At 34.4% G+C, this 13390-nt stretch overlaps 1 long non-coding RNA gene across 2 annotated transcripts; it reads left to right on the top strand.

Annotated features, from left to right (window-relative positions):
- Positions 1-4118: 4118 nt before the first annotated feature.
- On the top strand, positions 4119-8769 carry LOC133528595 (uncharacterized). Of its 2 annotated transcripts, XR_009801024.1 has the most exons (7): positions 4119-4629; positions 5034-5164; positions 5543-5671; positions 6043-6172; positions 6379-6461; positions 6952-7154; positions 8643-8769. It is a non-coding gene; the product is annotated as an uncharacterized LOC133528595 (long non-coding RNA). The 2 variants fall into 2 exon arrangements; XR_009801023.1 differs by lacking the exons at positions 4119-4629; positions 5034-5164 and having other exon boundaries at positions 5250-5671; positions 8643-8767.
- Positions 8770-13390: the final 4621 nt, after the last annotated feature.

Genomic DNA, 13390 nt, shown 5'->3' with positions numbered 1-13390 from the left:
AGAGTACTAACTAGAAAAATCTACCCTTTTAAATGGGTCTAACCCAATGGATTTTAACCTACTGATAAGACTTTTCCAGTTAGTTGTGTTTCCCCTTCCCCCCCATTCTGTTCCCCTGCAAACACCGACAAATCTAGTTTGATTACCCTCCAGCCTTTGTCTATCTGTATCAATCCATTTTTTCCAATATAGGTACATCCGTCTACTTTACGTCCATCATCTGATATTCATACATCTCATTCATAAAAACCTCACATATTCATAACTATAAGCACTCATCATGCATATACATTCCTCCTCAGTTACGCATTCACACGATTTTTACAGACAGCCAAGACTCTTGAGACGCAATCAAAAACTAATTAAAAAAAAACCGCAAAATTTATTATTGTACTCTCACTTGTAATATAAAAAAAAAATTAAACGAAAAAAAAAAAAAACTCATTCTGTCCTAGCCCCATACCAGCCCAATGCCCTTTTCTATTTATTTAATAATTACTACTTGAATATATTTTTAATTAAGTATTTAATTCTATTGACACACGAAGTTCTTTTTTTTTTTAATTATTAATTTTTATAATAACGCTTCGCAACTAATTCCCCTGCCCTTTACTCATTAATACCGTTGAAAAATGTCGTCCACCCATTATACAGTAGACCATCGCATCGTGGACATGCACAATCAACTGCCAAAAAGTACCCTACCCTGTATTAAAGTTTGTATGCCAGAATGCTATGCCAATATGGAAGGATTAAGAATAATGATCTACGCAGGCGCTTAGCCTACTATTACGAAGGCATTGTGCAGAATGAAAGGCCTCAGTGGACCAAAGAATGACCTCAGATGGCCGGGACCCTGAGTCACGAGGAGCCGAGCAAGAACACAACCGAATAGTATTGCTAACTGTACATACATAATATAATGAAGAATTAATCTCGAAACACGCCCAACCATTCCACTGTCTACCCCAGAGAATCGATATGATGCTCTTGATGTCTAACTATTGCTCTAGTAAAAATAAAAACCACGTACTATTATGCAACAATTACATATCAGCTAAATGTCACACAATTTTTGTTCTCATTACCTTGATACCGGGAAAACTGTCCCACTGGGAAAAAGCCACTCATCTACAAAACTTGGGTTAAATTGTAATGCTATGGCAATAAAAACCTTAAATTGACTCTAGATGTACTCTGCCTCTATATTATTAAGCCATATCCTAGACAGAATATTTCAAAATATACTCAAGAATCTATTATAAAAACAATCCGTGTGATAAAATGAAATATTAGGTATTTCTTCCCAGTAAAATTCCGAACATTTCTCAAATAGCAGTTGAGATGATGATGATGATAAATAATAAATATTAATTAATCATATATGAATATTTAAATAATGAATTGAATTAAAAATGTTTTCCCGCACAATGCATTTGACATAGGTCATTGACATGTCACATTTTCATTACACCAAATATACCTATGTAACTATTACACCCTAATATATAACCAAATTACAGCAAATATGTTTAACAAGATTTGAAACAACAATGTACTTTACTCAAACTATCCGCTTAATTCATTACTTCATAGTAAAATGCAATATAAATTAAAAATGTTAAGAGCACAAAAGTTCCATCTATAAAATGTCTAATAGCAAAGAAAAAGAATTTTATAACAAATTTTTTTTCATACTTACAGTATCTGCCTTTGACTAACACAAGTTGCTTGTGATTTCACACATTAATGTTCTTCATTTACCAAGATGCTCAGTAGGCCTTAGGACAGTTGCGACAGGAAAGTCAGTGATTGTCATTACTTGGTTTCCCCAGCGGCTCCAGCACTTGAAGTCTGGCTATGGTGTCTGTTCTTCTCCAAATTGCCCGGCATTAACTAATAATCTAGTCCCGGTATTACAATATTCACTTGAATTATAGTTCAGTTCAGGTTTTCATTAATTCACTTCAATTATAACCACATTAACACTTTTCACACTATAAGACACTCCACTTTTCATTCAGATACACATAATTTAAACCCCTTTTTTAGAAAATGCGTGCATTTGATATTTAAAATCAACTTATAAAGGTAAAGTTTTTCTTAAGAATATTAAACGGAGAAAAATAATAAGCCACGTAACTACAACAAACTAAAAAAAAATGAAGCCCTAAAATGATCTAAAATATAGCAATGTAATCGCAAAGTTAGCTAATCATTTAATACTGATTCACAAAAACAAAAAAAAAATAAACTTATTTACTCACAGTGGGATTCGAACTCAGGCAAAAAGCATTTAGCCTACATACATTAGGCAACCTACAGAACCATTACGCCACGGGAGAGTTATTGTAAGAGGTGAATTTAGCAATAGCTTTTTAGCGTAACCGTTCGCTGATTTCCTTTTGTTATTCAGGTGTTTCACACACGTACTGGCAAGTTTAATTTTTTAATGAAGAGAAAAAAATATATATATATATTTAAAACGCAAATACACATGTTAATTAACAATCCGAAATCTCTAAAGAATTTGAGTAAATTATTATTTGACTTTATATAACGCGAACCGAAGATTTAAAATTTGTTTCATATACAAACAACCTACAGATGTTCCTGTGAAAATATTCTGTACTTACGTTTCCAATGCACATTCCTTGCTAATGTTTCCACTTTTAACCACTGTTACAGCACTTATAATCAATCTCTGGGATAATATCTATATTTGTTTTTGTTCTAAACAATATCCAATTTATTTTAACACTTCCTAATGGCATATTTCTGTCTAGACAAATACTCCCGGTTACAAACACCATTTTTTTATTATAATTAAGATCGACCACACGTCATGACCTCAGTTTGCTAATACACATAATATCCTAAACTTCACAGCGATTTTTATTTCTTTCAAATACGGATTTCCATTATTAAAACGACCTAGGCTTATTTTTACGATCACTTGAAAACAAAACCAATTAGACAGTCTTTACTCCATCTTCACGGCTTCAAACTGTCAAACGTATCGAAAGCGTATTTTATAGGCGGCAAACTCAAAAATGTATGAGCGAAAAGCTGACTTCCCTAAACAAAACTTGTACCCGGTGCATCCTGCTGGATTGTATTTTATATTACTGATTTATAAGAATTCATTCTAGGAAATAAATTTCCTTATTCTTAGCAAAATATACAAATAATTTTGACCATAAATTATCCTAATCAATTAATCGATGTTGTTGTCACCTAGTGCCAAATAGCGACACCATTACGGTGGTTATCTACGTATTCACTTCCGCACTCTAGTAATGTCACAGTTCGCCGTCAGATGACGCCGTAAAGATAAGCTGCCAAATTTCATTTCACGATTCGAAACACAACAGATTGCAGCAAATAAATATTGAAATACATGCTACTGTATGATAATCGATGAATAGTACTAGCCAAAGATAAAGTAAAATAAAAAACGATGATAAATAAAACCTCCTGACTAATTAAATTACTCTAGTATTTTTGATTTTTAGCGCCACCTACTAATTAATTTTAGTCATCGATCAATCATGGAACGTCTAAGTACTTCTACTCGACACTAGATGGAAGTAGTACTCGGAATTTATACATTTTGAGTTTATTCAATTCTCTGCCAAAAGATTATTTCGTATCTGACCTGTTAAAAATAAAATGCAATATTTTATTAACTATTTTTAATACTAAATTAAATCGATCGTGTAAACCCGCTTTTAATCATAAACAATGTTTTCTAGATGTCGGCCATGTGCGACAAAATTAAAAATACGTCCTAGCATCCCTGACAACATACGAAACACTGCCTACATGATTTAATCGGATTGTAGCCGACTTAGTTAATGTTCCCCATAGTTGGCGTGTGTAACTAGAAATAAAAGAAAACAATGAAATTTGGCCGTTTTAAGATTTAAATATGCATTTTATATTAATATGATAGTAAGGATGCATTTATCCAATAAGTAAATTAAAGTAATTGATTCAATCATGTCATACCATAAACGATTCTAGACGTACAATGATATTTTAATCATGGCAGCCCTAAGCTCTGACACTTTTCTTACTTCCGTTCATTTCAGTTTTTTTTATTAGTATTTTCTATTAAGAGCATTTATTTTCAATGCCTAAAACTTGTTATTAAATCTCGAAATTATTAATTAAGGTCATAAATACCAAAGTTACCTCAACTATCAGTGTCACCGTGAATTAAAACCTTAATAAGCAAATAAATGACAACCATCTAACCGCCATATTGTAAATAAATAAGCTGTATGGAGAAAGTTGACAAAGCATTATCACGACAGAAATTTTAATTGTACTGGAAAAGATCGTCCTCGAGTGTGCTTTTTACGATTCTCTAAATATTCTACCCATTGCCAATCGCAAGAACTGTACAAGACAAACGAAATAGAATTTCGGATTAAAACACGATCATGTTCTTCACTTTCGTCAAATTTTATAAATCTTCAATGAATCCAGTGCCCTACGATGACCTATGACCTAAAGTTGGAACTGTATAGAAACAAGGATGTTTAATTAATGTGCCTAGTTCCTGTTCGAATCGATATACCGATTGAAATGGGCTCAAATATGAAATCTGTTACTCCTAGCAAGGTAAGTTTCTATTTTTATTCTGTCATTTAGAAAAATCACTGCTATTGAAGCCCTGTCGTCAAACATACTCACGTACTTAAAGCCTGATAGGAAATAATTACCACCCACAAATTGACCTATTTATCAATAAAACTGCTTTTCCAATAAATACGAGACAATACGAGTACTATCTGTTTCAGACTAGCATTAAGTTTTTCCCAATTTGGTATTATTCTACTTATAGTGGCCTAGAGTATTGTATTGCCTTATTTTTATTGTCTTGTTCACCAACACAAACACATTTCTTATCGAATAAAACTGAAAACAATCAAAGTACTGACAGGATGACATTCCTAATTTTGTTTTAATCTGCCTATCTAATGTTATTTTGATCCTCTATGCTTACAAACTATGTGTCTTTTCAGCAACCTGACAACTCTATTGGAATAGTCCCTGTTGCCTAACATACATGAACTGTTAACAATGAAAATGTATTGAAATTATGCTGGAGAACCCTGCTTGCTGGATTTGGTGAATCTTTACATAACCTTAAAGAGTATGTATGAAATTTTTAATACTACTACTAGACTACTACTAAACAAATTCCCTTAGGCCTTACTTGCCTGTATTTGGAATTCGAAAAATGTTATTGTTCTATAAGATGATATGGGTGTTTTTTTTTTTTTTAAATATGATTTTTTTTTTAATTTGGAAGTGCAATATGTTATGAAAATTTAAAATTACGTAATGACTTCAGCTTAAATATGAATAGGATTTCTTGCGTTACTAAAAATTTGTTAGTGAATTTGTAGTTTTCTTTCTAAAAGGATCCCGGCAGTTGTCCGGTAACTCAAAAAAGTGAACCTAAACTTGAACCTGTCATAAATATTCCTCTTCTTGCAATTAACCTTACAATATATGTTTAATTTTTCAGCAAACAGAGACAAGTCTGATGGCTGCCTATATATACCCATACCTAGTGTTTGGTGATGTTTAAGCCGAGCGGAGCAAATTTCCGTTTGCTGTTTTCATGGACTTTTCCGAGTCTCTCGATAATCTCCAAGTAAGTTCAACAACTATGTCACTAAAAGGAAAAGGTTTTTTTCTTAATCCTACTTAAAAACAGAAATTTTGGAAAAAACTTTCTCGCTTTAAAAATTTTTAGGACTAAAATTTTTTTTTTTTAATATTAAAACCTTTCTAGTTTAAAATAAACACTTCTAATAATACTTATAAATAGCTATCCTCAAGTTTATATAATTTCAGACTGACTTTTGTATAAATCCTATTACAGTGTTATTTTGAACATTGACCACGCGCAGTACATTGAGTTGGTCATTTTTATGTTTGCTATCTACTCATTTATTTTTATCGGTCTCAAATATCCTACTTAATGCAATAACATGTACAATATACATATGTTTAAATTTTCAGCAAACAGAATGGTTTCCTGATACCTGGCCGTTAGGTCACCTAGCAGTCAGTTAAACTTAAGCCAAGCGAAGGAAATCTCTATGGTTATTTTCATGATTCCTGTTTCTCCATGTCTTACCACAATTTTCAAGTAAGTATAGTAACCAATGCCACCTTGAAAAGCTATCTTTAGACTTAACCCTACTTAGTAAAATAAACAACTTAATTTTCTTCATTTGTCATAAAGAAATCTGAACTGTTATGTATGTGAAGTATCTTATAGTAGAAAATAAAACTTATAAATAGGTTTCCTTAAATACCCTACTTTAGCTAACATTTTGACATTTTCTATTCCAGTGTTCCGGAGAACTAACAGTGCCCCGCAGAGTCAATACATCTACCCTCAATGTACACTTACTGAATGCTTCTATTTATGAAAGGTAATTTATCTTATTATAATATATTGTACAAAATGTATTGTTATGTATGAAACTCATGCCTTTTGACTGACATTATATTTTAAATACCTAAACGGCGCGTTCTCAATGAATGAGCGAAGAAATGAAGAATGTGCTTAGCCCTACATAACCTATTCTTATTCTATTGACTAATTCGACTTAACCTAGCTTATTTGTGACCTAGATTAAGGAAGTATGTCCTGCAAGGCAAAGATTTTCAAACTTTTTAGAATTATTTGCAAAATTTAAGTACCACCTATTTTTACATTATGAACCCTAATATTTCTATAAAATGGGTTTATATATCCTTTTATGTATTGAAAATAATAACGCGCCCCCGCGAAAGGATGCCTTAAGAAAATTGTTGATATATAGCCTAACTAAAATTGACCCTCAAAAAGGAAAATATAATGCTACCTATTCCTCTTTAATTTTAACAGATTTTTTTCTAATGCTTGCCTATTTATTTCAGATTACGAAGGACCACACCTCTCCAGACTCCTGTTCAATAATTTTATTTCATCACTTTTGCTGTAACAATGGCTGCTGTCTACTGCCACTTCAAAGTTCCTGTTCCACGGCTCTATTTCTAGAAACCTGCACCCACAACAGCAGTGGTCTACATTGAATACTACTTATAGGGAAAACGACACTCGAGATCTTCTTTTATGTTAGGTACTTAGTATGCTAGCTTAACCAATCATGTACTATTATTCGACCGTAGTCAGAATATGATGGAAAAGTACCGTCAACAGATCAGTACTGTAATCCTAAGTCAACCTATGTTTAATATACTTTCATACTACAAATAAGTATGTTTTTGTATATGCGCCGTTAGTCAGAGCAACAACGCATTAAATATCTCGGTCGATTTTCATGAAAAACAAAGCACTCGTACAGGCCCTAGTAAATAATAGCAATGACTGTAGATAGTAACTATGCACATATTTCACAGCTATTCTTAATAAATATAGTGAGGGTTCTGAAGAAGGCCTATGTAGCTAAATTCTCATACATATGTATATGTACTATTAATCTTCTAATAATTATTATATGACGTACTATGACTGTTTGCTTTCCAAGACTAAATGTCCTAACATGTGTGGTAAATAACTCTGTTTGTCAAATGAACTCAAGCAGATCCTAGTGCATACATACATACATGATTATCCTACAGTAACCAATGTATGACGTTCACATACAATAATCAAACCAAACATAATCCTAACGTATGTGTGGTTGTTACTTAGACCCACGCTTATACAGATTAATTGTACCTAACAGAATGAACTGTTTGTTGCTACTATTCTATGAGTGACAAAGCTGTGCTTAACCGTCAGATAATGCATGAACTTTATTATCCGATCTGTAGGTTATAGGATGATATTTTATGAGTTTATAAACTTTCTAATAACAACTCGAACTCCTATATTATCACATGCGCGTAGCTATTTATATGATATAGAAAGCAAATTTCAAACAAATCGCCCAATCGTAAGTCGAGCGATCGCAAACCCAGAGGGATTGCCGGCATATAAGATAGAAAAGTAAGAAAGATGCGGAATACGCCCCCTGTTCCTTAATATTTTTAGAAAATCTACGTGAAATGGAACTATTTCACGCCCCCACGATTTTTCGAGTAAAGCACAACTTCTAACAGACCTGTGTCTTATCTAGGCTATACCTAACCGCATCCTAGGTAGACTTCGGTAATGTTAACTTATGTCTAGACTATTGGCACTAGCCTCCTAGCTTACTAGGTAGCGACCCTTCCTATGACAGCTGCCTAACAAAAGCATCCACTTGCACGTCTACTGCGCATATGCGTTGCGGGTCTACCACGAATATGCGTTCCTAAATCATGGATATTATCTATTTATCTAAGTTTTAAGTATGTACTTATCCATAGAAATATACACTACGCCGCATAGTACCTATAGCACAAACTTTGCCTAATTTGAGACACGGTCGATATGTGAAAGACTGACTTGAAAATATTTATTTATTTATTTCATTATTGTTATTGGTCCCTGCTACAAATATAATTTCTTAACAAATCTATGACGCGAAAGAAACAAGTATGATTATTTTCGCTTAATATAATCGTTTTATGTACTAAAGTTATACTACATAGGCTTTAATTTTGCTATTATTATTTTTCAGGTATCAAGGCGCAAGAAGATGGAATTATAATTGATTATTTTGAGATGACACGTCTCAAATATGAAATAAATCCCCTAACAACGGCGAGAAGAAAACGAGTAAAGAAGACTGATAAACTTATTAAATAGAAAATAACTATAAGGATTTTTTATTAAGTAGACAATAACTCTAAGGATTTTTTTTGTACATAATAACAGTTTGAAAAATAAACGTTAGATTTTATGACTTTTATTTAAAACACAATAAAAACAGAGTCCAAAATTCAGTGTACCCACTCCGCTCTCACGGCAACAAAATGTAGCCCTAATGGCTACTTTTACTTTCTATCCTTGGTGTCGATTCCACTAAAATATAACCATCGAGGTTACGCTGCATACTGGACACGGCCTACCAAAATGTAGCCTGAATGGCTACTTTTACATAGATATATCTTAAAAAACCATAGTAAACCAGGTAAAATAAATCCTGCGTCGCGGCTCACCAAAATGTAGCCTGAATGGCTACTTTTACTATTCTTTATTTTAGAACCCTTGGTATCCAAAATGTGCCCCAAAAGTGGTACACTTTAGAATCCTGGTCACGGCACCAAAATGTAACTTCCCCTACCTACCAAAATGTACCTCACCTTTAAAATTGATACCACCCTTAAATTCTACCCTCATAATTTTACCCCAACAATAATTTTACCTTAACAATAATTTGGCCAAGTGATCGTCTAGTTAAGGTTAGGACCCCTCGAAGTGAACCGCGGAACCCTAATTCTTTAATGAGTAACAACTAAATCTTGGACTCTTGATTCTACCTAATTATTTATTACCTAAATGTAAAGGAACTGATATTTACTGTACTACATAATTTATTATGATAATAGGAAATAATTTAAAGGATATTATGTTAAGTCAAAACACCGTAAAACTAAGTTACTCTAAACCGATTTTATATTAAGTAAAACACCTTATGAGTAGAGAGAAAATATAGGTATAATAAACTAAAAGATATGAACAATGTCACGGTTAAGAAGATAGGCTCCGCCCACACGCGCGAGTCGTTGACGTCGGGTGTAGCCTTAAGTTACAGATACAGAAACGTCAATGTGATTTTTGAAGTAATTTAAAATAAGCTTATATTAAATCGTTAGAAAAGTAATGCAGCATGTAAGATAATATAAAAATAGTATTGCAGCATATATGATAATATAAATAAAAAAAATATTTTTGGTAAAATCCTGCTACTCCTATTAACCCATTCATTGCCGAAGACGCGAATTCGCGTCCTATGTATGTGTAATCGTAATGCCGAGGACGCGATTTCGCGTCCTCGAGTTATTTGTTTTTTTTTGCTAGAAAACAACTGTACTTAAATGCTGATACCAAAATGTTACTTTATTTATGAAGGATAATATTATACTGTTGCTGGTTTTTGGATTCAGTGCATCTGTAATTTTCATAATTCTTATCTCGGATGCCGAAGACGCGAATTCGCGTCCCATGTTATGTGTAATCGTTATGCCGAGGACGCGATTTCGCGTCCTCGAGTTGTGTTTTTTTTTGCTAGAAAACAACTGTACTTAAATGCTGATACCAAAATGTTACTTTATTTATGAAGGATAATATTATACTGTTGCTGGTTTTTAGATTCAGTGCATTTGTAATTTTCATAATTCTTATCTCGGATGCCGAAGACGCGAATTCACGTCCGATCGTACCAACCAGTGATGTTTTTAAATATTGATACTAATTTGCAAAAACATGATATTAGTCTAATTACTAATAATATATACCTATATCTATCTATTATCAATAACTGAACTGCTAAATATTTCATAAAACAATATCAAAATACTTACCATTTTTGTCCATTATCTAAACACTTGCTTTAAACACTTTCTTTAACTTTTATAATCTTACTAAAAACCATTAAAAACTCATATACGTCTGAAGTATACGGCCGTCACGTCTATACTGAATACGTTTTCGACAAAAACTGTTTTTAGGCGCAAAAATTTCACTTACGATGCCGAAAACGCGAAATTGCGTCCTTGACAACGTAATGCCGCGGACGCGAATTCGCGCCCTTGAAATAGGTTAACCTAATGCCGCGGACGCGAACTCGCGTCCATGAAATGTTAACGTAATGCCGCGGACGCGAATTCGCGTCGTCGCGTGGAAGGCGGCGGCACTGCGTGATGAGTAAAAATATGAGGCGTCGGCAATGAATGGGTTAAGTCTTCGGGGTAACATTGAAGCAGCACTCCTGGGTTAAGCCCATTTACACACAATTCTTTTAAAATGAAATATTATTTATTACCTATTATCTTCTAAGCGAGGTGTGAATTATTCACACGTGCTGCCTCTAATGCTAGATGCAGGTCTGAAGACTCTTACTCCGATTAGCAATATCAATCGGGCCACCTACTCCTATCTTATTAGCCAGACGGGCTATGACCAACGCTTCGAAACCTATGCAATCCTAGGGGCTGACGAAGAGAAGCGATAAGTATGCGTCAGACACCATTTACTTATCTTTTTTCATATCCAAAAACTAAGGCTACTACTAAGCCATTACCCAATCCCCATAGCTAAAGGAAGGCTGAATTCCCAGGCCTTTCAAATGTATAAACGAAGTACAAGTTTAGCTCATTATTGTACTTTATGAGATCGAAATATCAAGGTGAGCATTATTCCACTCAAAGATTCCAATGGACTGCGCTCGCCTGCCAAAGGGTCTCTAAAACAAACCATTCCTTAATTCCAGAATAGCCTGTGTTCCTAAACCCAACTTGATATTTAAGAATTGAATTTATAAATACCTTAGAACCTGATTGTAATACTCAGTACTTCGTCTCTACACCAAAAAAAAAACCAGAAATGAAAATAAATAGATAAAAGATTTTACAGGTAACCTTCAATTTTCCACTCAGGATAAGTAACAGTCTGGAAGATTTAGGTAATTAGACTCCATTACCAATATTTCACTTAATATTAGCATTAGTACAAGATATAAAACCATAGCTTCTCGTCATTAGAACCTTTAAAAGAGAAATATACACCAACCAATCAACTTTATAGACCAAACCTAAGAGAGACCCTATAACAGTGTGTGTGACTCTACCCTATTCCTGCCCTTAGTCCCTAATCTAGTATGTCCAGAACACAGATCGTACTTACCATTGATCTAGTGGTTTGGAACATACACAAGTGTATCCCTAAATCTAAGCTGTAAGCATTCGGCCGACAAAACCGAGGTATAGCAAACCCTAGTGTCTGTGTGATTGGCCCCCTCCTCATCGCCACGTGGGCACGGTGGATGAGAATAGACCGCCCTAGCATGTATATAAAAATATCGGCAACCTAGCCCACACCCGCACTAGCCACATGGGAAACGCTGCCATGACTAAGACTTTGTTTGTGTTTGGTATCAATCACGACAGAAGTTTTCCCTGCAACCAGCCCAAGCACGAACCAGAGTACCGAAATATATAAATATATTTAATACGGGACCTAGCCTCAATTACTGCAGACTTCAGTGAGTAGGGATTACTCCCAATGGCACGCACGTGATGCCCTCACATTCATCTAACAGCTGGACTTTGAGACTAGGGAGAGTATGCTCGCCTCTTATGTTGGTAAAGAAGAGACGCCAAGTCCTCTCAACTTGGAGCAAGACTTCTAAACAGCTGCAATTTGTCACCGTTAGGGAGAAGCTGCTTAGATGGACAAACTGTTAGTCCAAACAGTGATCTGGCTTTATAAAATAACAAACTAACCTCATAGAAAGGTAGTAAAATAACAAAGTTAGATTTTACTAACAAAAAACTCACAATATAATAACACAGATAAGGAAGTAAAGAATCTCCACCATAGCCTAAGCTTAGCATTACGACAACATTGTCCCCGCAATGCCAAACACAGACACAATCTTACAAGTTTAAATTCACCAGGATAATTCCCAGCAAACACAAACAAATAGAAAGAATAGTAGAGAAACTTGACTTACTCAAAGCCAGAGATACTGCTAGTCTGATAGTCGAAGAATGAATCCCCCCCTACCGTACTTTCCGGCCCTTTTATACTCTTTAATAGCGACATATTAGCGACTGGCGACAAAATAGCGACATAACAGCGACTGGCGACAATATAGCGACATAATAGCGACACAATGACGACACATTGGCGACTAGCGACAATATAGCGACACAATAGCGACATAACAGCGACTGGCGACAATTTATGACGTATTTCTAGCTTTGATGTACCAGGGCATCAAAATCAGAGAAGAGGTTGTTCGCTTCGCGGCACGTAACGACATACGATTCATGAAGAAAGGTCATAAGTTACATCTTATTTACCAATCCATACTCCCTATACAATAACGTTCACATTAATGCCAATTATCAACTGTGTCTCTTTCGCATACACGGCTCAGAGAAAGACGGAGATAATTTCAATGACGTTTACGCACACTACCTTGTTCACGCACACAATGTCGTTTACGCTCACAATGACCGCATTTGCTTAATAGTCAGTTTAAGTAGACCAAAACAATCGATAAAAAAGGGATCGTTCCAAAACCGGTCAAACATGAATATGCTAACACCATTATTTGATTTCAGGTATTATAGTTTTGTTTTCTGAAAATAACGCCTGTATTGAAATATTTTATGTTTATTATTAAGTAAGTCAATGTTTTTTGTACCAATACTTATACCTTTTACATGCATGTAAGACTACAAATATTCTTTTCAAAGA

Source organism: Cydia pomonella, chromosome 19 (genome assembly GCF_033807575.1).
Source record: "Cydia pomonella isolate Wapato2018A chromosome 19, ilCydPomo1, whole genome shotgun sequence".
NCBI classification, from domain to species: domain Eukaryota; kingdom Metazoa; phylum Arthropoda; class Insecta; order Lepidoptera; family Tortricidae; genus Cydia; species Cydia pomonella.
The sequence above is the reverse complement of the archived record's forward strand: the minus strand, read 5'-3'. Positions and strand labels throughout refer to the sequence as shown.